Source organism: Monodelphis domestica, chromosome 4 (genome assembly GCF_027887165.1).
Source record: "Monodelphis domestica isolate mMonDom1 chromosome 4, mMonDom1.pri, whole genome shotgun sequence".
In the NCBI taxonomy this organism is placed as follows: domain Eukaryota; kingdom Metazoa; phylum Chordata; class Mammalia; order Didelphimorphia; family Didelphidae; genus Monodelphis; species Monodelphis domestica.
In genome coordinates, this window is record NC_077230.1 from 114,997,793 (window position 1) to 115,019,718 (window position 21,926).

The 21,926-nt window shown below is 34.1% G+C and overlaps 1 protein-coding gene across 2 annotated transcripts in view; it reads right to left on the reverse strand.

The window, feature by feature from the left end:
- CNTNAP5 (contactin associated protein family member 5) overlaps positions 1 to 21,926 on the reverse strand; it is a 908,736-nt gene that overhangs the window by 401,736 nt on the left and 485,074 nt on the right. The gene's annotated exons all lie outside the window — the stretch shown is intronic.

Below are 21,926 nucleotides of genomic sequence, written 5' to 3' on the forward strand. Positions count from 1 at the left end.
CAAGTATTTTATTTTGACTAGGTTGATTTTAAATGGAATTTCTCTTTCTAATTCTTGCTGCTGAAATGGGTTGGAGATATATAGAAATGCTGATGACTTATGCAGGTTTATTTTGTATCCTGCAACTTTGCTACAATTGTTGATTGTTTCGACTACCTTTTTGGTTATTATCCCTATTTTAGAGTTAAAAAAACTGAGTCAATCAGATGTTAAGTGAAATGCCCAGGGTCACATATCAAGTAAACATCTGTCTTGATATGAACCCAAATCTTCCTGCCTCAAGGTGCAACTCTCAATCCATTCCACCATCAGCTGCCTGTAATATCTAAATTAAATTAGTTGGGTTTTGAAAGAATAGCCCCGTTTGACACCATTGGGGGTACATGAAATGTCAGAACTTGCGCCAATATTAATGTCCAGAAGGTATTACTGTTAAGTGATCAGTATCTTTCACAATAAGAGTAATCTTCATAATAATTATGACAATGTTGATGATGATAGTATTTAATGCTTTACGTTGTATATAGTGCTTTTAATGCTTCATTTTGTATATTGTGCTTTATGAAACACTTTCTTCACTATAATCCATGTAATATATGATAGAACAAGTATCATTATCTCTTGTATTTACTCTCTATGTATATTGTATTTATATTGTCATTCTCAGACACTGAGAGACTACTACTATATTGTATTTAATTAACCATATATATTTTGTATTTTGGTGCCAACCTCTTCCCAAAGTAGAATGAACGCTTTTTGAGGGTATGAATTATTCCCATATTCCCATTAGTATGTCTAGTATCCAGTATAGTGCTGACACAATGGAAGCACTTAGTGTTCCTTGAATTGTATCTCTCTTTTTTTAAATGAAGGAAGAAAGGCTCAGCTAATTAAGAGTCACAGTAAAGACTAAAAATTTTTAAAAAAGGTCTTCTGACTCAAATGCAAATTCTTTTTTTTTTTTGCACAATACCATATTGATTCTCCAAATAATAGCACTTGAAAATGTTTACATTGTCTTAGGGTAAAAATTATTACACCAGTTATTGAGATGCACACGAAGAAATCAAAGAAATGAGTCTTGATCTCAAGAAGGTTATTGATTAGTCTAGGAAAAAGGGCAACGAAATAGTACTGAAGCAATGCTATCGACAAATGAATGCTGCACAAGGTAAAGTAACAGCCAAATTTACTTGGGGTTAAGCTAAATCAGAAGGCTTCATTGAAGAGGATATTTGATCTGTCCTTAAAAGACATTTGGTTTAAAGAAAAAGAAAGAGGGGATGTTGGAAATATAGTGGGAAGAGTAGGAATTGGAACCCTAACTCAAAAGGTATAAAAAAACACCAGCTTGTAATGTGAGATGGGGGGCAGCTATATGGTTCAGTGGCTGGAGAGCCAGGCCTAATGACAGAAGGTCCTGGGTTCATATCTGGCTTTAGATACTTCCTAGCTGTATGAATCTGGGAAAGTAATTTATTGCAAACTGTGTAGCCTTTACTGCTCTTCTGCCTTGAAACTGATGCACAATATTGATTCTAATACAGAAGGTAAGGGTTTTTAAAAACAGAAGAGAAAAGAAAAAATATATAGCATTCAGGTGTGGTTTAGGGACAAAATGAGTAGACTACTTTGTGTTTCTGGAAAATTATTATATATGAGTAATGAGATATTGGGTTGAAACAGAGGCTATGCTTCTGTTATGATATGCTTCAAAGGTATTTACCTGAAAAGTTCTGGCCAAGGCAGTACTCCACACACAAAATATCAAAATCTATGATTCTATAAGGCACTGATTTTTATAAATTTTATAAATTAGGCATGCAACGTTTTTAAAAGGTAGTGAGAAATGTAATATTTTAAACCTCAAAAAAGATATTTTAAAAATCAAAGAAGAGAGAAAATAGTTTTAATAGTGTTATTAAAATTAGGAACTATATTTTAGGAAAGACTAGAAAAATAACAAAATCTTAGTAAATTTGATCTGAAAAAGGACACCAAAATTAAAAATTAAAAAGGAAAATTAAAAAAAATGAAGAAAATAAAGAAATCATTAGAAATTATTTTCCCAAATATATGCAATTAAAATTGAATTTTTTAATGTTAAAAACACTTATTCACTAGAAATAAATTATGAGACCATAGAACTTAGAATTGGAACTATAGAATTTCAATGATTCTATCTCTGTAATATAAATTTAGCAGTTCACTAATAATCCCAAAAAGTGCCAAAAATAAGAAATGAAGGATTTGTGATAGAGGTTGGCAGTAAAGAAAAAGAGCCAGACTGAAGAGTATATGAAATTGGAGGGGCCCCAGGAGTGAATTTCCTTAGGAGAGAGGACTCTGGCTGGGAGAGCTGTGAGGGTCTCTCCATCTTGAGACATCGACCAGAGAAGGTGGGAAAAAGACTTTCTCCTGAAGGTTACCCACTTTTCCTGCTGGTGACTGGAAATCTTTCCCCCCAACACTTCCCAATTGAAGGGACTTCTGAAGAGAAACCTGAGCAGATTTTACCTCAGCTCCTGTTGCCCAGGGGTGAGTCAACCTGACTTTCTCTCAGGGGGCTCAGGTGGTCAAGGCCTGAGTTCCCCCCCAAACTTGAGGAGGGAGGAAAAGGGTTTAGAGACAAGGACCCCCTTTTCACACATTCCTTTTCCTATTCTTCCCTGCCTGTTATTTCCTTTTGTAGTACCTGATTTGAGTTAACATTAAAAGTTATCTGTTCCCCAAGCTGAGTGTCAGTGAACAGATCTAGGGGAGACCTTTGGGTCTCCAGTAGTGGAGGGGGGACAAGAGGGACAAGAGCAAATTGGGGAGAGCAGCTTTAGCTAAGGAGGGAAGGCAGAAGGGGGAAAATCTTTGAACCCCCTTTCTCCTTTCTGAGGCAACCCATTACAGCTGCTATCTCCCCTGAACCCCGCTTTGTGGAAAGGAGGTTCTCCTCTCTTTCCCTCTCTCTCCATACTTCCCCTCGGGGTACATTCCCTTCCCTTATCTCTTTGAGGTCTCAAGATGGAGAGACCCTCACAGCTCTCCCAGCCAGAGTCCTCTCTCCCCAGGAAATTCACTACTGGGGCCCCTCTCCCATGGAGGTGATCAATTTCATATACTCTTCAGTCTGGCACTTTTTCTTTAGTGCCAGCCTCTATCACACTAATAATCCCAAAAGGTGCCAAAAATGGGCCAATTTGGAATTATACCTTTTGTCAATGAACTCTACATACCCTTTGATATATGATACCAGAATTAGATATATATCCTTAAAGGGATCAAAAGACAGAAAGTGCCAATGGAGAGGGGGCATGGAAAAAGAAAGTAGGAAGGAAGGAAAGAAAGAAGGAAGGAAGGAAGGAAGGAAGGAAGGAAGGAAGGAAGGAAGGAAGGAAGGAAGGAAGGAAGGAAGGAAGGAAGGAGCAAATGAATAAAAGAATGAACAAAGGAAAGAAGGAGGGAACGAGGAAGGGAAAATGAAGGAAAGAAGGAAGGATGGAAGGAGGGAAGGAGAGAATCATTAAATATTAAAAAGAACAAAACAAAAATTCAAAAGCATTGGCAATCAAAAGTGGCAATTTTATTACTAACTTGTTAAATTTAATGTATAGTTAAATAAACCCAAAATACATATAAAATTCACAGTTCAATATACAATCCTTTTTCTTTTGTAGTAATGTGTCTGAGGTTGTTTTTTACATTCAAAACTTAACAAAAAAAGGAAAGGTACTGATACCTGAATAAGGCTCAATAAGTAAGCTTGGCAACTCCTTATTATCAAATACAACTTAAAAACACCCAATAATGTCAGTTTTTTATTATGACCGTCTATTGATCCAATAAATTTTAAAAGTTACTTGTAAAAAAATAAACAGAATCCTTTGTCTATGTAATTGAATACAATAGTTAACAGCCTATATCGATATAGACATTCCTGTTTTTGCAATGCAGTGTTTAGACATATGAATAAAAACAAAATAAAATAAAACAATTACGTGTTAATGTATAGAAAAGCAATTTAAAAAATGGTTGGCAGCAATCACAGGAATTTCTTACAGAAAATAACTCCTCCTTGGATGTAAAGTGCTGAGAAAGTCCTTATTCACTGTTAAGCTTTTCCTTTATCTATTTTTTCAAAAGCACTGAAATAAATAACATGTATATAGTCTGGATATAAAAATACTATTCAGTTAGTGCTTTAGGTAAATGGATTTAAATGCATTTACATTGAATAATATCACCCCATACAAACCTAATTCTATTTATATATACATATACTTGTAGGTAAAACATTTCAATTATATCCAAAATACAAAGAACCTAATTTAAGTGGTGTGATGATGCCCAAACTTTCAAAAATCACACTAATTTTGATCCTTCTGTCCTCAACCAATAATTTTTACTTTAATTAACAACTTGTTGGTTTTGTCTTGCTTTGGTCAGATAATCATTCTAAAAGCTTTTGAAACATATTTCTGTGTACCTCCATTTTAACAATTATCATAATCCCATTTTGACCCCCCCCCAGTTGTTTGGTCATTACATTTTCAATTTGTTGCAATTATGGAAGTAGCTGACATTAAAGAATTAAAATATTCAAGTGACAAACACTAGAAGTTATTTCCTTAAATTTTTGTAGAACAAGTTCACAGTAAGGTAACGATTTTGCATATTTTTGAGGAAATATTAACTCTATCTGTAGTGTAAGAGGTTGATGGATTTTAAGAGATTAAAGGAAAGTGGCCAATTTAGCTTAACGCATGATATAAATGGTCAACTGTCTCCTATTATTTAATATAGGCCTCTTCTCAAATGGCATTAGACAAACAAAAGTATCATTTTGTGCCTCTTCTCAGGGCATTTGATGATACCTTTAGAGCAGAATTGATTCAACTTTATCTTTAACCTGCTATCCTACAAGTTTGGAACAAGTGAAATATATTCATATTGAATCAAAAGATAATAAGTGAAACCAAGATTAAGGGAGAAATAAATTGGGACAATATTTTTTTTGTTTACATGAAAAATAAAGCAAGACTGGAAATAAGATCATATATATTCTTAGAGGGATGCATCACTGAAACACGCAAACATACGGAAAGATGAGGAGATTCAAAGGAAAAACCATCCATCCTTGTATTTGCTGTTAAACAGTATATTGAATACGTTTGGTCAGCATAGAAGAAAATACTTCTAATCAATCTAGTTGTCTTCATGGTCTAGTGTTGAATGATGATCCAAGTAGAAGCAAACCACACATTTTGCTGATGGACATTGATTAGAATGAGAACTGAAATTGAGTGGTGGCCTTGCCTTGGCAGCTAGATTGCCCTGTGGCAACTGAACAGATAACTTTTATTTTTTCCTCTCCATTGTGCTTTGTTTAAAGATAAGGCCTATTTTATTGGATTTTGTCAGAATTTCCATAGATTGTTGAATATTAGATAGAGTTCAGTTTAGGATCAGGAAGATTCAGTTTTATGACATTAAGAAAGTGACTTAGTTTCTTTGATTTTTTTTTTCTATCTCTATAATGGAGATCACAAGATCTCTTGCACTTAATTCTTTGGGGTGTGAAGATCAAATGAGGTAATGTTTCTATGAAAATTTCTAAAACTTAAAGTACTAGAAATGTCAGTTTTCATTATCCACAAGCAAGAGAACACCAAAATATGGTACCTTTCTATTCTTGGGTCTTAGGACCAAAGATCTGAATTTTATTTGATTAATAGAATGACCCTGTCGAATATATTATGTTATTTCAGGATTCTTAATAGAATGTCAAAGAAGAAATAGGGACTTTTTTCAGGATAGATATCCTAACTCTTTAAGGTCAATATTACACAAATCAACTGTATTCTTATATCTTTTGACATATATAACACCTAGAATACCAGAAACTAGATGAATTATAGCAGTGTCAAAGGGAGATATTCTGAAATCCTTTTGTTTTCATATCATTAGACACTTATACCTAAGGTAAAGTTTTGACCTAGCAGATATAGATTTTATATTTTTATATTCCTAATTTATAAATTATATTCCTAAGTTTATAAGTTAGGAATAATTCAAGGTTCAGTTTAAGAGACCTAGCTTCTGGGTGCCTAGATTAGAAGATTCTTTATAAAATTTTGTTGGCTTGAATTGAATCCTAAACTTGGTAAATTTCACTATGATCAGATTATAGATTAAAAGCTAGAAGAAAACTCAGAATACATCTAGTCCAACTTTGTCATTTTGCAGATGAGGAAATAGGCCTTTGGAAACTATACAGTCTGCCAAAGTTCATGCAGAAAGTAAGCACCAGAGGAAGGAATTGAACACAGGGACTTATATTCCAAAGTCAGTGCTCCTTTTCCATTGTACTGAGTTTTCTTATATATTCAATCTAGCAGAAAATTGTTTGGAATTAAAAAGAGGTCAAAATACTGACTATCCCTTTCCTCTCCAGGAAGCTAATAATGGCATATGGTAAAAGCTGGAAAGTACTCTACTAAAGCAGACAGCAGAAAGCTCCACAGTGTCAATTCAATAAGAACAATACCATGCAAATCCCTGCAAGTCACAGTTTAATCAAAATAAGAGAAAAGAAAAAATAAAATGAGACAGTAACAGAGTTTGTGTTATATATGATACTAATGTCTGTCTCTCAAGCTCATGAAACACACTTTATTTTCCTTCACTATCGTTTTCCTTACGATAAACAGTTGAAATGATTATAGACACACTGGCAGCCTTCAGCAGCCTGTGCTGTCGTGTCCTGCTCCAAACAAGTAAACAATATCAACTTCATAAGCTTTTCTAACTGAACCCCCCTGGTGCTATGCAGACAATATCTGAAAGCAGAGAGGAGCATTTGTTACCCAGATCTTATTACCAGGACACTCCTGACATCCTGCAACCACCACTGCCATCAATTTATAAGTTCCTCTCTGGCAGAAGAGTTTATTAGAATTCCCTTCTACTAGGCTGAGAGCACCTCTACCTCTTTTCAAATATAAGATTATGAACATAATATACACCCCATTATTCCTTTTAGAGTATCATTTATAGATTTCATTTCTTAAATTCCTTGGTATGATCTGTTTGTCCAGTTTTATAATAAAGGACAAGGAATGGACCTGTGATTTCATTGATGTATGGAGATATATGTGTGTGTGTGTGTGTGTGTGTGTGTGTGTGTGTGTGTGTGTGTGACAGGGAATGTGAAGAGGGTACTACTTACAATTTACTAGAATATATACACAAAGAGATTGGGAATGGACAAGTAAACTTAGATCTTTAAACCAGATGTGAGCACTTCCAAAAAGCCAATTGTATGCAGGAATTCACATTATGCTCCATGCAGCACAGAACAGCCAAGGAAAGGGAAAACATGTTTTGTACATAGGTTGATATAAGTGCAAATCTGAATCAGCTCTTGGGTTTCTGCTGCTTCTTGGTTGTCAAAGTTTCCATGTGCAGTAATTGAAAATGACTAAATTTGTATTACTCTCTTTGCCATGTGCTCATGTTCCTGTCAGTCATATGTTCTCTCATTTTTCACCAGGGTGTAGATTTTCCCAAATAAGCACCAGAGAAAGAGCTTAACGTCCTACTTCCCTTAATAATAGGACTGACCTTTAAAATGCATATTTTCCTTGTCACCTCCAGATTCTCTTGCTTGACTGCACTGTCATCCCCAATGTAATTCTTAACCTTTGGTGCTCTGTTTATTTAACAAGGGGAAGGAACATACCTATAATTATTCTGCATTCCTTATGTGAAGATTAACACAAAATGTAGATTGCTAAAAATTGGTAAGCTGAGACACTTTCTCTAATTCAGGGAATTGCATCAATGATATGAACACATATTTTCTGTTTCTTTTCTTTGTATTGGCCAGTTCAAGAATCTTAGTTCCATTGAACTGGAGTTGAGAATTACCTTGCAGGTCAACTAAAATACTCCCCTCGTTTTACATATAAGCAAACTTAGCATAGTGCCTGTTTCATAGAAGATGCTTAATAAATGCCAATGAACTATCTGATGAATGAACTGAGGCCTAGAGAGGTAAGGTAACCTCTGAGATCTGTATGAACAGTTAGTCACAGAGCTATAACTTGAAGGCAGAGCCTGTGTCTTCAACTTCAGTGATCTTGCCATCATATCATCCTCCCTTCTATATAACATATGTGGTTTACTTATCATTAGACAGGTTAATAGACATACACTAGGCAATATTGGGAGCATTTACATTTAATATATTGACCTGAGTTTTGAATTGTAGGCTCAATGCATTTCCCTAAGCTCTAAACTCATTCCTTCATTCCTAGGAACTTGAAGGAATGACCCATCCTAGATCATTGTAGATAGAAAGGAAGATTGTGAAATCTGCCCTACTCCATAAACGAGAACAAACTCATGCCAGATGTGCTTGCATTCCATATTAGCAAAATTGAGTCTTTCAATTTCTTATTAAAAAACAATGCAGAAGATTACAGAAGATCAATCTTAACTCATTTACTTGACCTGATTCCTCCTCTAGTATTTGGGGGTCATGAGACCAGTATGTGACTGTCCACCATCATCCAGGGAAAAGGGAAGTGTTGAGAGTTCAGATGGACCACCTCCTCATTGGCTATTTACCAATTAGAGATGTCTTGGGATCTCCAAGGGAGGAGATGAATAATGAGTTTCCAAATTAAATTATCTACCTATTTATATTGTCAATTTTATTTACAGATCTATGGTGAGAACACCTATACCTCTTGATTATGGAAAAATCATTTGACCAAATTAATTTATATTGACCAGTCAATTAATAAATTAGTGTCATACTAAGAATTACTTCATTGTAGCATTTTTAATCATCACAATGTCCTATTGTAAGCATATTCTATAATTTGCAAATCAAGGTCTATGGAGTTACATGGAAAAGAACATCTAAATTAACTCTTTTAGCCTAAGGCAAATTAACAATTTAGATGTCAAATTATGATTGTGATTCAGTGAAATATGAATAACTTTGCCAACAACCAATCAATTAGCTTTCATGGGATTGTTTCAATGTGACTTGACATGCAGAATTTCTGACTCTTAAGTTCTTTATTTGTTGCCTTGATATGTATAACAACATATTTAATAACATTCTTTTCTAAAAGATCTTTTACATGTGTTTTTCCTATTATTATATCTCTATGAATATTAACATCATATATTAAGAAAATTGAAGCTCAGAGATATTAAACTACTTTTTGTTACTTAGAAAAAATCATGAAACTAGAAGTCATTTCTCCAGAAATTTCCTTTTTCCTAGACCATTAAGGACTTCAATACATTTTACTATAACCCATATTACATAAATAGATACATCATCAATCTCTCTCTATCCTCCCTCTCTTTCTCTCTCCCTCTCTCTCTTTCTCTCCCTCTCTCTCTTGCTCTTTCTCTCTTTCTATCTGTCTGTCTATCAATCCATCCATCTATCTATCGATCTAGTTGTCTATTCAAATCAAACCTATGATTGTAACAGGGAGCACTCATAGGGAAACACTTCCCTCATATCAAGAAACTGCTTTGTGACTTATAGTGTCAAAAGCTTCCTAGGAGCAGTAAGAGATTATTGGTTTAGGACACAACTAGGACATGTCAATGGCAGGACTATGTTTTCATGTTTCATGTTTTCAGGGCCAGCCATCTAGCTAGAGCACCACATTAATTGCAATATTTTTGTTAAATTTTCTTGATTCATAAACAGCTTTGATCCTTCATGCAGTTATTCTGAACCCACACTTGATTGGAGCTTTTCTGAGATGCAATAAATTACAAGATCATAACATTTACTCTCTAAAACGGACATTTAAAATTACATATCTCAAACCTCTACTTCTACTAATGAAGCAACTGAGGCCACGAATGGAATGAGGCCATGTAAAGTATGCCTATGACACATCAACCACTAATTTCAGAGGCAGAAATAGGTTTTACCTTTCTTGAATCATTATTTAATTCTATATAATCATATTGAATTGGAAAGAGAACTAAGATGTCATTATGTTCAATAGCATCATTTCACAAATGAGAATACTGATAGGGAGGTGAAAGGACTTGTCCAAGGTCAAAAAAATAGAAAAGTGGTAGAAACAAGACTCAAACTTTGTTTTTTGTTTTTTGTTTTTTTTTTCTCCTCCATGTTCTTTCTATCACACTTCATTTCTTTTGTTATATAAATCTATACATTCCTAACTTTGGTGACTGGTAGTCAAATTGCTTTTGCTACTACTATCATTCTGACTTTGTTCTCCAGTAGTCAGGCTGTTATTTCAGGTTGAATTTCCTGCAATTGATTTTCTGTTATGGTCCTTTATGATTTAGTTACTCCTGAAAATCCTATAACTAATAGTACTACTAGCCCCATATCATGATGTGAGAGCTTTTACTTTTACCACTGTAGTCAATTTAACAAGGGGAATCCCAGAACAGGAAGATCTTAAGCTATTAAGTAAGGAATCATTTTTACTACCAAGTAAACAGTGGTTCCTTGCCTATGGAACTATGGTAAAAGTAGAGTAAAAGAAAAAGAAAGAAAGCAGAGGTAGAAGAGAAAAAATTATTGAAGCATGAGACCTGGGAAAAGAGAGAGAAAAGAAAGGAAAATATACATATATAGGAATGAATAATGATGTCAATACTTACCTACACTAGATTCTAGATGAAAGGAGAAAAGGTTTTAAAATAGGAACAATTGAAAATACATAAAAAGACATAAAGGGAAAACTGAGATACTGCAAAGACCATTCCATGAATGAATACTAAGTAATGAAAAAGTTTAACATTGGTTTATGTTCAATTTGGAGGTGGGGAAGATATAGAGTTTATAGGATTTTTTTTTGTTTTTTTATTTGGAGACAGAGATAAATATATATATATATATATTTTCCCCTACAAATACATGGTTTAGAGTTCTAAAATATTGCTAGTAGCAGATTATGTGAATTGTAGAAAGAGCACTAGCCTAATAATTAGGAAAGACCTTGGTTCAAATTTTACTTCAGTTATTTATTAGTTCATGACTTATAGACAAATCAGTTAAAAAAATTGAGGTTTAGTTTCCTTAGTTATATGATGGGGAAAATAATACTAAAGGACCTACCTCATAAAATCATTGTGAAATCACATAAGCTAAGATATACAATGTATTTTTCAATATTAAAAGGCTATGTAGGCCCTCTATCCTAATTATCATTCCTTCCTCAAAAATCTTCAAGGGGGGCATCTTGGTAGCTCAGTGGATTGAGAGCCAGGTCTAGAGGTAGGAGGTCCTGGGTTCAAATCTTACCTCAGACACTTCCTAGCTGTCTGATCCTGGGCAAGTCACTTAAACTCCCCTTCCCCCTTGTCTATCCCTTACCACTCTTCTACCTTGAAACCATTATGTAGTATTAATTTTAAGGTAGAAGGTAAGGATTAAAAAAAATTCTTCAATAGTTTCCCATTTTCTAATAGCACAAACTTGAATTTATTACCTATTATTCAAGAACACCCAACTAGAGCCACTCTACTTCATCATAGCCTTATTTTCCACTACTCCTGATCCCTAATTCTGCATTTTCTCTCAGATATTATCTGTATATCTCACCACATGTTGCCACCTCTACTTGGATTAAAATGATTATTCCAATGTATTTATCTATATCTTATTTATTAATAAAGTTCCAGGTAAAAGCGCACACAATCTGAGGAGTTCTCCTAGAGTACTACCCCTAGTTGTTCTCTGACTTGTGAACTCAAAATATTAAAATTTATAATACTCATTCAGAACTGGATCATAAATGATATTGTGCAATGTTAACAAGGTAGTTGAAATAGATGATACATGAGCATCTTCTGGCTCTAAATAATTATTTAGAGTTGTTATTTAGCTTTTCTATTGCTACTTAACCCTTTATGTTCATATCTCACATGATCTTCTCATTTCCTCCCCCTCATAGACAATAATTTGTGAACCCCTTTAAGAAAATTAGTGGATTTCATGATTCTTTAATTCTTACCTAAAATTATAAGAAGTTTAATTGAACCTTAGATATCACTTAGCTTACAGATGAAGAACCAATGTCCATTGTAGTTAAGTGAAATGTCCAATGTCACAAAGTACAGCATGACAAGACTTTTGATTGAAACTTTGATTCTCTGACTTTAAATCCAAAATTCGTTCACTATAATATGCTGCCTCTAAAGCATTTGTTCTGTATCTATTACTCTCAAATCTATATATCCATACTAATTTCACATCACATTCCACTCCTACAGCACCAACTACCTACTAGATTCCTCTTACAATTTTCATCCTTCCACAGAGCAGGCACTCTAATTATTTCTATTGGAGTTATTATTCCTATGATTTTAAGTGTCTAACAATGTATAATCAGAGTTAAGTAGGAAAAAAAAACCCTGCCAATTGAGACAATGTATGAATGCCTCATAAAGCCCAGAGATCCTAAGACCAGATGCTTGTCTAATTTAGCCACAAATCTTTAAGGCATTTCCATCAACTGGAACCAGGAAAAGAAAATTCAAGTCCATTCTGATGCTGATCACCTTTTTTCCATACAATGTTCTCTATCTGCACTACTAGCCTCAATATCATCAGCATTTCTCTTAAAGTGAATTTCAAAGTTTTGCAGATGTTTTTGTGAGCTTATCCTGGATCATTGTCCTGGCTTCCTATCCAGTATCAATATATTACTTTAATCTGGGTGGGTGAACAAGTGTATAAAAGAGGAATGTCATGACCTTCTAAAATTATAGAATCAAAACATTTTAATTTGTGTTGACTTTGTGTTTTCACTTGCAATCTATGAACCAAAGAGGAAGCTTCTGCTTGCCCATCTTCATGCACAGGTAAATGAGTACTAGCTTAGTAAGATAATGTTCCACTTTTCTTATGAAAACAATCCATTGGGCAGATTTGATTTGTTACTGCATCACACATTCTCTCAAGGTCAGACATTCAAATAATCTCTAGATTTGTATTCAACAAAAGTCACTCACCTAAATAACTGTTGCTGAGATTTGAGATGGACTATTGCTAGTATAAAATTCTCTTAGCCTAATTTTGGCTTGAAGTCTTTCTGTCTACTTTTTTCTATGAAATAGTCCTTAATCTTCATTAGGTACTCCAGTCCAATCTAGTTCTTGTATCTTCTGAAACTACATCACTTAATGTTTATGACACCCATTTTGCACTTATCACAGAAACTTTGTTATTATATAATTTTTCACTTTTTTTTGTTTCCTCAAATAGATTATAAGCTCCCAGAGGATAAGAATGCTAATATATCTTTTTTTTTTCAGAAAATAATATCTATCACAGGTTAGGAACAAATTGAATAAGACAAATAAAATCATTTATAAGCTCTAAAATGTTGAGTAAACATAAACTGTATAGAATATGCTTAATAAATATTCTTTGATTCATCAAAAGCATTTTGTGAAGTGTTACAAAGTTTTAACAAGAGGGAAATTCTCCCTTCTTAGATCTAAGCGTGAATCATAGGAAACTAGAGCTATATCAGCACCTATTTAATTCTCATTTCAATCTTCCAAATATATTTTTGAGGATTTGTAAACTGGACAGCTTCTAGTATTTCTAAAGAATAGATGTAATACAAAGAATGACAAAAATGAATTGCTATCAGTGTGATATAATGGAAATAGTGCTGAATTTTGAATAAAAAAAACTAAGGTCAAGTTTCATCTTTACTCTGTTACTAAGACAACTCTAAATCAGAAAAACTCAGTTTCCTGATGTGTAAAATTAGGGGGTTTGATTTAATGACTTTTGAGGTCTTTTCTACTTTTTAATGTTATTATCCAATGAGATCTCTCTTATTAAATTTTTCTTTATTCTATGAAGTAAACTAAAATGGCTGACTATGTAATATTTATTGGGAAATATGGGGGATTGGAAAAATGGGGAATAAGAAAAGATTTGTAGCAGGTTATGGAGGAATTGAGGCGAGAGAGGGAATATTGCTTGGTGAGGCAAAGGAGAGAGATGCCCCCTGCCAAGAGGCAACAGCAGGGGTCCGATAAGGACTGTTTGCCGTTGAATGACTGAACTGATGTTCAGCTCCCTCTATGCCCCAGAAAAGATAGTCCACTTATATGACTGCGAATTCAAATAAGATAAAGTTTAATGACCAGTTTGGATTGGAGAGGTATAAGGAAAGAGGGATGAGGGATGTCCCTAAATAAGGTTGGAGCCTTCCTCAGCTTGGAGCTGAGGCCCGGACTTACAGGCTGGTGGAGGATTTCTTCCAGCCCATCTAATCTATATCTGTGTTAGTTTTGTCAAATTTAGAAACTTAGAAGTAGACAGCAAGCAACCAAAGAAAGTTCTAACTTTAAGAGCTGATTGGGCCTGTGTCTTTGGGCTGAACTGAGAAGAGACACAAGGAATCCAACACTCCTCTCACTTCCAAAACCAGGAAGGAAGAACAACCGGCAGGAAAGAAGTGCTAATCACAAGACCAAACTTCAACTCCCAGTTTCCCCTTCCCCTACCAATTGTCAGTCTTGAAAATTTCTTCTCTCTTGATATTCCCACTGCTGCTTGTTCCAACACAGTGGCAGAAAGTTCAGAACTTATTTCCAGTTTCCTTTCCACGATTGTCCCCTTTTCTTGTTGTGACCTTCCCAAGGTCACTTATTTATATTATAGTTACCGATTTACTAAATCTAATCTAAGGAATTCTATGTAGGAAAGTTTGGGTAAGGGTAGTTTGGGGTTTTACAATAAATTCAGTACAATAAATGTTTGAACAAAACTATCACAAGAAATTTGAATCTTAATGCTAATACTACTTTTGCTAAGTTAACTAAAACAGTTTTCCCTAATTCATATATATATGTATATGTACATATATATTATTTCTAGTTTCCTTTCCACAACTACTCTAACAGATGCTTTGGAAATTCTTTCTTCACTTTTTGGAGAAATCCTGTAATTAAGAAAAATCTGCCCTTGATGAAATCTTTCTTTTAACACACTATAGAAACTTCCAACTTTGGGCAAACATGAAGGAGACATATGGATTACTACTATAACCTTTTAAAATAATATTCTCTATTGAGAACATACTCCTACACCCAATGTGGAATTTAGTTAGTTTCTTAACAGGAGGCTATCCAAGATGATATCCACCTCCCCCTCCACCACCACTACCACACACAGAGTCCCCAAAACACTTAGTACTTTGAACAAAGTAAGAAAGAAGCTTGACCATAGAGTGCTTACCAGATGCTTTCTTATGAAACAATGTAAAATAAAAGGGAAGGGGGTGATTAGGGAGAAATTCCATTTCCTGACTTCTTTGGTTGCCACAAAGTAAAATGAAATTGCTCTGAATTATATCCAGATAATTATTTATATGATTCAGTTAACCTTTTAATAGGATTACTTTTTAAAAGGTATAATGGAAAGAGAACTTGCCTAAAAAGACCCTTGGGTCCTAGTTGGCTAGGTTTGTAAATAACTGAATTATCTAATATATTGGTTAGTAAAAAGAATATAGAATTTTAAGGTAGAAGATCAAGTCTGAACTCCAATATATATGAAATATGAGATGATCTGAGAAAAATTCCTTATCTTTTGCTAGAGCTCAGTTTCCCCATCTGTGAAATATTGATATCAGACTAAATGCATTAAAAATCCCTTCCTAACATTAACCCTAGGATCCTATTACCACAGCCAAGTCACTCCTCTTTAGGACTTAGTATTTTAATATGTTCCACTATTAATTTGAATTGAATAAACTTCTAGGCCCTTTTAGCTTAAAATATTTGATTAGCCTAAAAGGTTGTTGCATGACAAATTAATGAGCTAGCAGATATTTTCTAGACTACAGCAGAACTCTGCCTTACAGAAACTCAACACATAGTTATATATGCAAATGGAAAATTTTAAAATGTAGAGAAAATGCATGAAATTTAAAAACATACATTCAATCCACACCATTTTCTGAAGCGGTATAAAGTCTCACAACAATTTGCCCATTCATACTCATTCTTGGGCTGAGAAGCATCAGTGTGTCATTACATAGCTTTGTGCCAAATATTAACTGGCATCAGTCTTTGTCTAGAGTGCTTGCTTTGTAACATCATGCCCACAGCAGAGAAGTACTTCTCTTTGCCTTATTAAGTCTAGTTAGTTATTAGTAATGGCCCCAAAGTACAAAAACAGTAACATGGGTACCTCTGATAAGCCCACGAAAGAACCGAGGTATATTTGTACGAGAAATACTTATTGAGGAGACAGCTAGGTAGCTCAGTGGATGGAGAGCCAGGCCTAGAGAGGGAAGGTCTTGGGTTCAAATATTGCCTCAATCACTTCTTAGTGTGTAGATAGAATCTACTACCCTGCCCCCCCCCCCAGCTTGTCCCACCTCACTGTGTACCTCTGAATACTCCAAACAGAGGTCCCAGGTAAAGAGCCCTAGGAACATGACCCAAAACTAAAAGTTATGGGTCTGGGTTCAAGAGAAAGGATAAAGGTATGGTGAGAGATGCACAGGGTCTCTCTATTCCCATGGAGGCAGCAATGGCGCACCATGGCTGAGTCAACCAGCCATGTGGAGAACCACATGGCCAGAGTTAGGCTAAATTAGGCTTAAATCTCTTTCTCTACTTTTAGTGATTGTTAATAAAACTATGGAAAAATAAGAACCTGGAGTTATCATTATTGATATTAATTTAAATTTTATACTAGCTGTGTGACCCTGGGCAAGTCACTTAACCCCCATTGCCTAGTCCTTACCACTCTTCTGCCTTGCAATCAATAGACAGTATTGATTCTAAGACAGAAGATAAGGATTTAAAGATACTTATTGAATAATAGGATTCACTATTATACACAGTTTTCAACCACACAATGGGTTTTGGAATGTATTGATGGCATAAAATGAGGTCCTATTGGAGTTTCCTAATGCAAAGTTAGGTATTGCCCTATGCTTAATAAAGGTATTTTTTGATGATGATTATTCAATACTAAATGTATTCACTACTGTATTACTGTCACAAAAAGTACTTTGTATTTCTCTATGGAATCATCAAAAACAGTGTTCAATTATTGCCATATTTATAAAACATCTAATAATTAATTGTAAAGCACTGTGCTAATTTCTATAGGATATATTAAAGAAGATTTGGGAACTCCCTAATTTCAAAGAGTCCTATAGTCTACTTGCTAAGGTAAGACATACACACCTGGTGAAGCAAATAACAATTAAAGGCAGTATAAGTGATGTGTTTAATAATGCCATTTGTTATGTTATAACACAGATAATAAGTGGCACAGGAATTTAAAGGAAAGAGAGAACACTTCAATTTATGGAGATAAGGTTCATGAAGAATGTATATAGGAGTTGGCTCCAATTGACATAGGATTGTGCTACTGAGAGAGAAATAAGGAAGTTATCAGTGCTAGAAATAAAGCTTGAAATGAATCTATTGGTTCACATTCCAGGGATCCACATTTCACAAAAGCTGATTTTAAAACACAATTTTTTATCTGTCTGTCTATCTATCTATCTATCTATCTATCTATCTATCTATCTATCTATCCAACCATGTATCTCTCCATCCACGTATGTATGTATGTATGTATGTATGTATGTATGTATGTATCTATCTATCTATCTATCTATCTATCTATCCATCCATATATCTATCTATCTATCTGTCTGTCTGTCTGTCTGTCTACCCATTCATCCATCTATCCATCCATCCATCCATCTACCTACCTACCTATCTATATATTTGTCTATCTAGCTATCTATTATACCCTGTTTATATGCTCTTTCCTAATATATAGGCACAAATTTAAAAGGACAGGTTATATGGTGAATTTTGGCAGCCATAAGTAATTACTAACTTGTGGCAATTAATAATCAGTGCCTTCAGTCAAAACCTACATATCTACTATGGAGGGTGGCATTTCCATTGGATTTTTGGAAGGATAAGTTTTGAATTCAAATGTGCATTAAGTATAAGCATAGGAAGAGAAAGTTACTGAGAATTAAAAATATGGGAAGATTAGCTTGATTTCTTAAGACAGGAAGCAGAAAAAACACTAGTGGGGTTTAATGAATATCCAATTTTTATGATATGTTACATGGGAAAGGAAAGATAATATAAGATGGCAAATTATACACAAGGCTCCTTCTAAGAGAATACATGATTGGGAAAATCATACCCTTCTTCAGATCATTTTGATTTAGGTGAAATATGGTTAAGATGAACATCAATGGCAATGATGATAAGGATATAGGCTGTGGAATAACTGAATTGAATTAAATTAGAGGTGGCTGAGGAATAGTAAAGTCCACAACAATTATTTCATTTTAGTAAATAAAGCCTCTCTTATTTTCCCTTTCATCTGTTGAGATTGTCAGAGCAATTCCAACTCTATGCTTCTAACCAAAACATGTGCTTCTCAAAGTATAGTGACTTCCCTCCTCAATGCTTAGAATCTAATGTAAAGTTATCTGACATATCCTAGTATTATCTCTAAATGTAAAGGCCTAAGAACGTCATGCACATAATATCCATATACCATATATTCATGTATTAATTCGGTGCACGACTGATCCAATCGACCATATTCTAAATTCCATTTCTGTTAAAAATCTGTGTCTAGAGGATGACAACCATGTCTCCTTTTTCTCCTATCCTCCAAAGCATCCAATCCAAAACCAGTAAGCACTCAAAAATATCTGTTGAATTAATGAAAATAGGAAAAAGTTGATGTTATTAAGTAGTAATCACTACTAAAATCATTATGCTAAAATAACTCTTACCATGTTGTTAAGCCTACCTAAAAAGCTCTAGTTTTTCCTCATATCCTCTGAATGAAATATAATCTTTTCTTTTTTGGCTTTTAAAGCCTTTTGCAATAAAATCACTAATTTCCCAGACTTGTTTTGTTATTATTTCTCCTCAAACATTCTATATTCCAACAAAAGTGACCTATTTACTCCATTGTGGATAAGGATTTTTTACATTTTTTGTCTTCATTTTCCCATCCTCTAATATAATGCCTAGAAACTTCTGTGAGTGTTGTATGTTGGATGTAACTGACTTGGCAGTTCATGAACATAAATATTATATGTGTTGACATGCCTATATATTTTTGAATAAATGCAGATTAAACTTTGAATTCAAAACAGGGTTCTCTTCTAAATAGATTAAAAGTTTGTTTTTTCTTTGCCTAAAATGGTCAATGGAGGACAGTGTGAAGATTGGATTTAGCTATTTCCTGATTTTAACAATGAAGATACTTAGTCTAACAAAATCAGGGGGGGTTGTGAACCTTAAATTACTTTACCCTACTTAGACAGTACTTTAGGGAAAGATAAAGTTGTAATCTCCTGATTGAACAATGAAGGTACTTAACTCTTACTTTATAGTGAAGCTAGAACTTTAATTTAAGTCTATTTTAAGATCTTAATACAAAAAGGTGTTAAGTAACTATAAAGGTTAAATCAATCACAAAAAGGTTAAGTAACTCACAAAAGGTGAACTTAACAAAGAAGTGTTAAGTAATTCTAAAGATATGATCTAATCAAAGAAGATGAGAACTCTAAAAGAATGGGCATTTAGAGGAGGGGACACCAGGGTGAAAGATCTATATATTGGCTCATTTCCTCTCTCCAGTACCTTTTGAGGTGGAGAGTTGGCTGATAACAGTGTGCTGGGCCTTTTAGGCATCATAGCATGGCTACAAACTATCATCTGGTTTGGTGGTGAGTTTCTGACTGAGTTTCCCTCCTTTACTTTTCCAACTTCATCCTCTTAGAAGCCTCTAGTCTTCTTCAGAGACCCAGAGGAGGGAATTTTAAACTCCCTTTGGCATAGGCCAGGCAGAAGAAATCCTATATTCTCTTCGCTCCTTCTCCTTAAATTCCTTCCCTCTATATTAATTAAATTACTGCAAATTTCCAGACTGACTTGGGTATTTTATCTGGGATTTCCCCTGGCAGCCAAATAAATCTAGATTTTTAAGTCACAACCCTAAAATTATCGCCACAACAGGCAAGATCTTGAATGCTCCTTTTATCTCCTTATGGTATCTATCCTAATCAAAGGTTAATAGGATCATAGATTTAGACTGAAGAGGACTCACTAAGGTCACATGATCTAAGATCACCATTAGATTTGATAAATAAGGAAATGAGGTTCATGGATATTAAATGAATTGACTACAACCAAACAATGAGTAAACATCAGACAGGATTGGAATCCAGAACTTTTAACTTTAAAAACCAACATTTTTTTCCCACTAAACCACTGGGGTTTTTTATTATTGCTCTAGTTAAGTATTTGTTGAATTCAGTTGATAAAACTTATCATAGGCATCATTGATAATGCCATAGAGAAGTCAGTTCATGATAATGGTGGCTTATTTTAATAGTTACTGCTCAATGTCTTTTGTCTTCCAAAATCTGAGTGGATTAAGTTGATAAAAAATAAGCAAAAAAAAACCTACTGATATTAAATACGTATCCAGAAAGAATTATCTAAACAAAGTCTTTCAATATACAGCTATCTTTTTCTGTGAAGTGCATTTTCTGTCAAATTAAGAAAAATGTTACTTTGTTCACATCATTAAATGTAATCCCTCTTTAATACAATTAAAGAAAATATAATTAAATATAATACAATTATGCAAAACACAACTATAAAAAATAGAGCATGCTTGGAACTGAATTTTGTATAATGAGAAATAATGTGTATGTCCCTTGGAGCTATAAAGGTATCAGAAAGAACCCCCATTGATAAATATCACTTAGCACCTTTACTAGAGAAAGCAAGTAGTTAATGAAATGCACCTCTCTATTCTTATCATTAATAAGAACTGTCAGTGTAGTAATAATTCATTTCAATACTTCTTTCTTATCTTGTGGTCTAAAAATTAATGAATTCCAATCAATCACACATATTTATTACCTTCTTCCTCCAATGTTTAGAAAAGGAAAAGAATGGATTAAAAGGAAGAAGAGGGTATGATTTGCTTGGAATTACATGCCAAACAGCATAAAAAGGAAATATTCAAGTAAAACTCTCCCAAATCATATCAATCATACTTCAAATTCCCACGGTTAAATAGTTTGCATTTTCAAAGTATTAGTGTTATTTCCTGGGTTCAGAGCAGCAAGAAGGATGGTTTGGGGAACTGATGTTTGAGAAACAGCAACTTGGATGATTTCTATGAGGATAAGGAATTGATTTTACTTTATAGTTACATTACTTGGAATTTAGAGATTTTTTTTCTTTCAAAAGAAGGCCAACTTTAATTGAAAAAGAAGGGTCAACTGAATTTTTTTAAAAATCTTATTAGTGTTTCTTGATGTTTGGTATTTCTAAGTCCAGAGTGAAATAATTAATGCCTTGTCTCTTTAACCAGAACCCAGGAATGTTTGTTCTAAAGTAATTATGTGGTTCAATAGGTGCAAACTAGAGTTAGTGACACATGTGGAGGCATTCTTTTTATCCACACTTTACCAAAGCAATGTTGCTTTCAGACAGATCTATTATCGAACAGACAATGATGACCATTCTCCATTACCAAAAATATACCCTTTAAGAAGGAATAAAATGTTTTGTTGGGAAAAGTAATTTCCCCTCCTCCCTTTCCCCCTCCACTCTTAACTTCAACATAATCAAATGTTGTTTTTGCATAAAATCTTAATCCTCTCATAAATTCATATTGTGATTTAATCTGCATACTATATTTACTTCAAGTCAACATGAAGAGAGATTCAACTAATTTAGAGCATTTTTCTTTAGGCTTGGAATCCTTTCAGAAATATTTTCCATTTGGTGACTCGATTATATCTAATATGGATAACACTGGTGGATTAAAATTGTATTTAAAGAAACTCAGACTT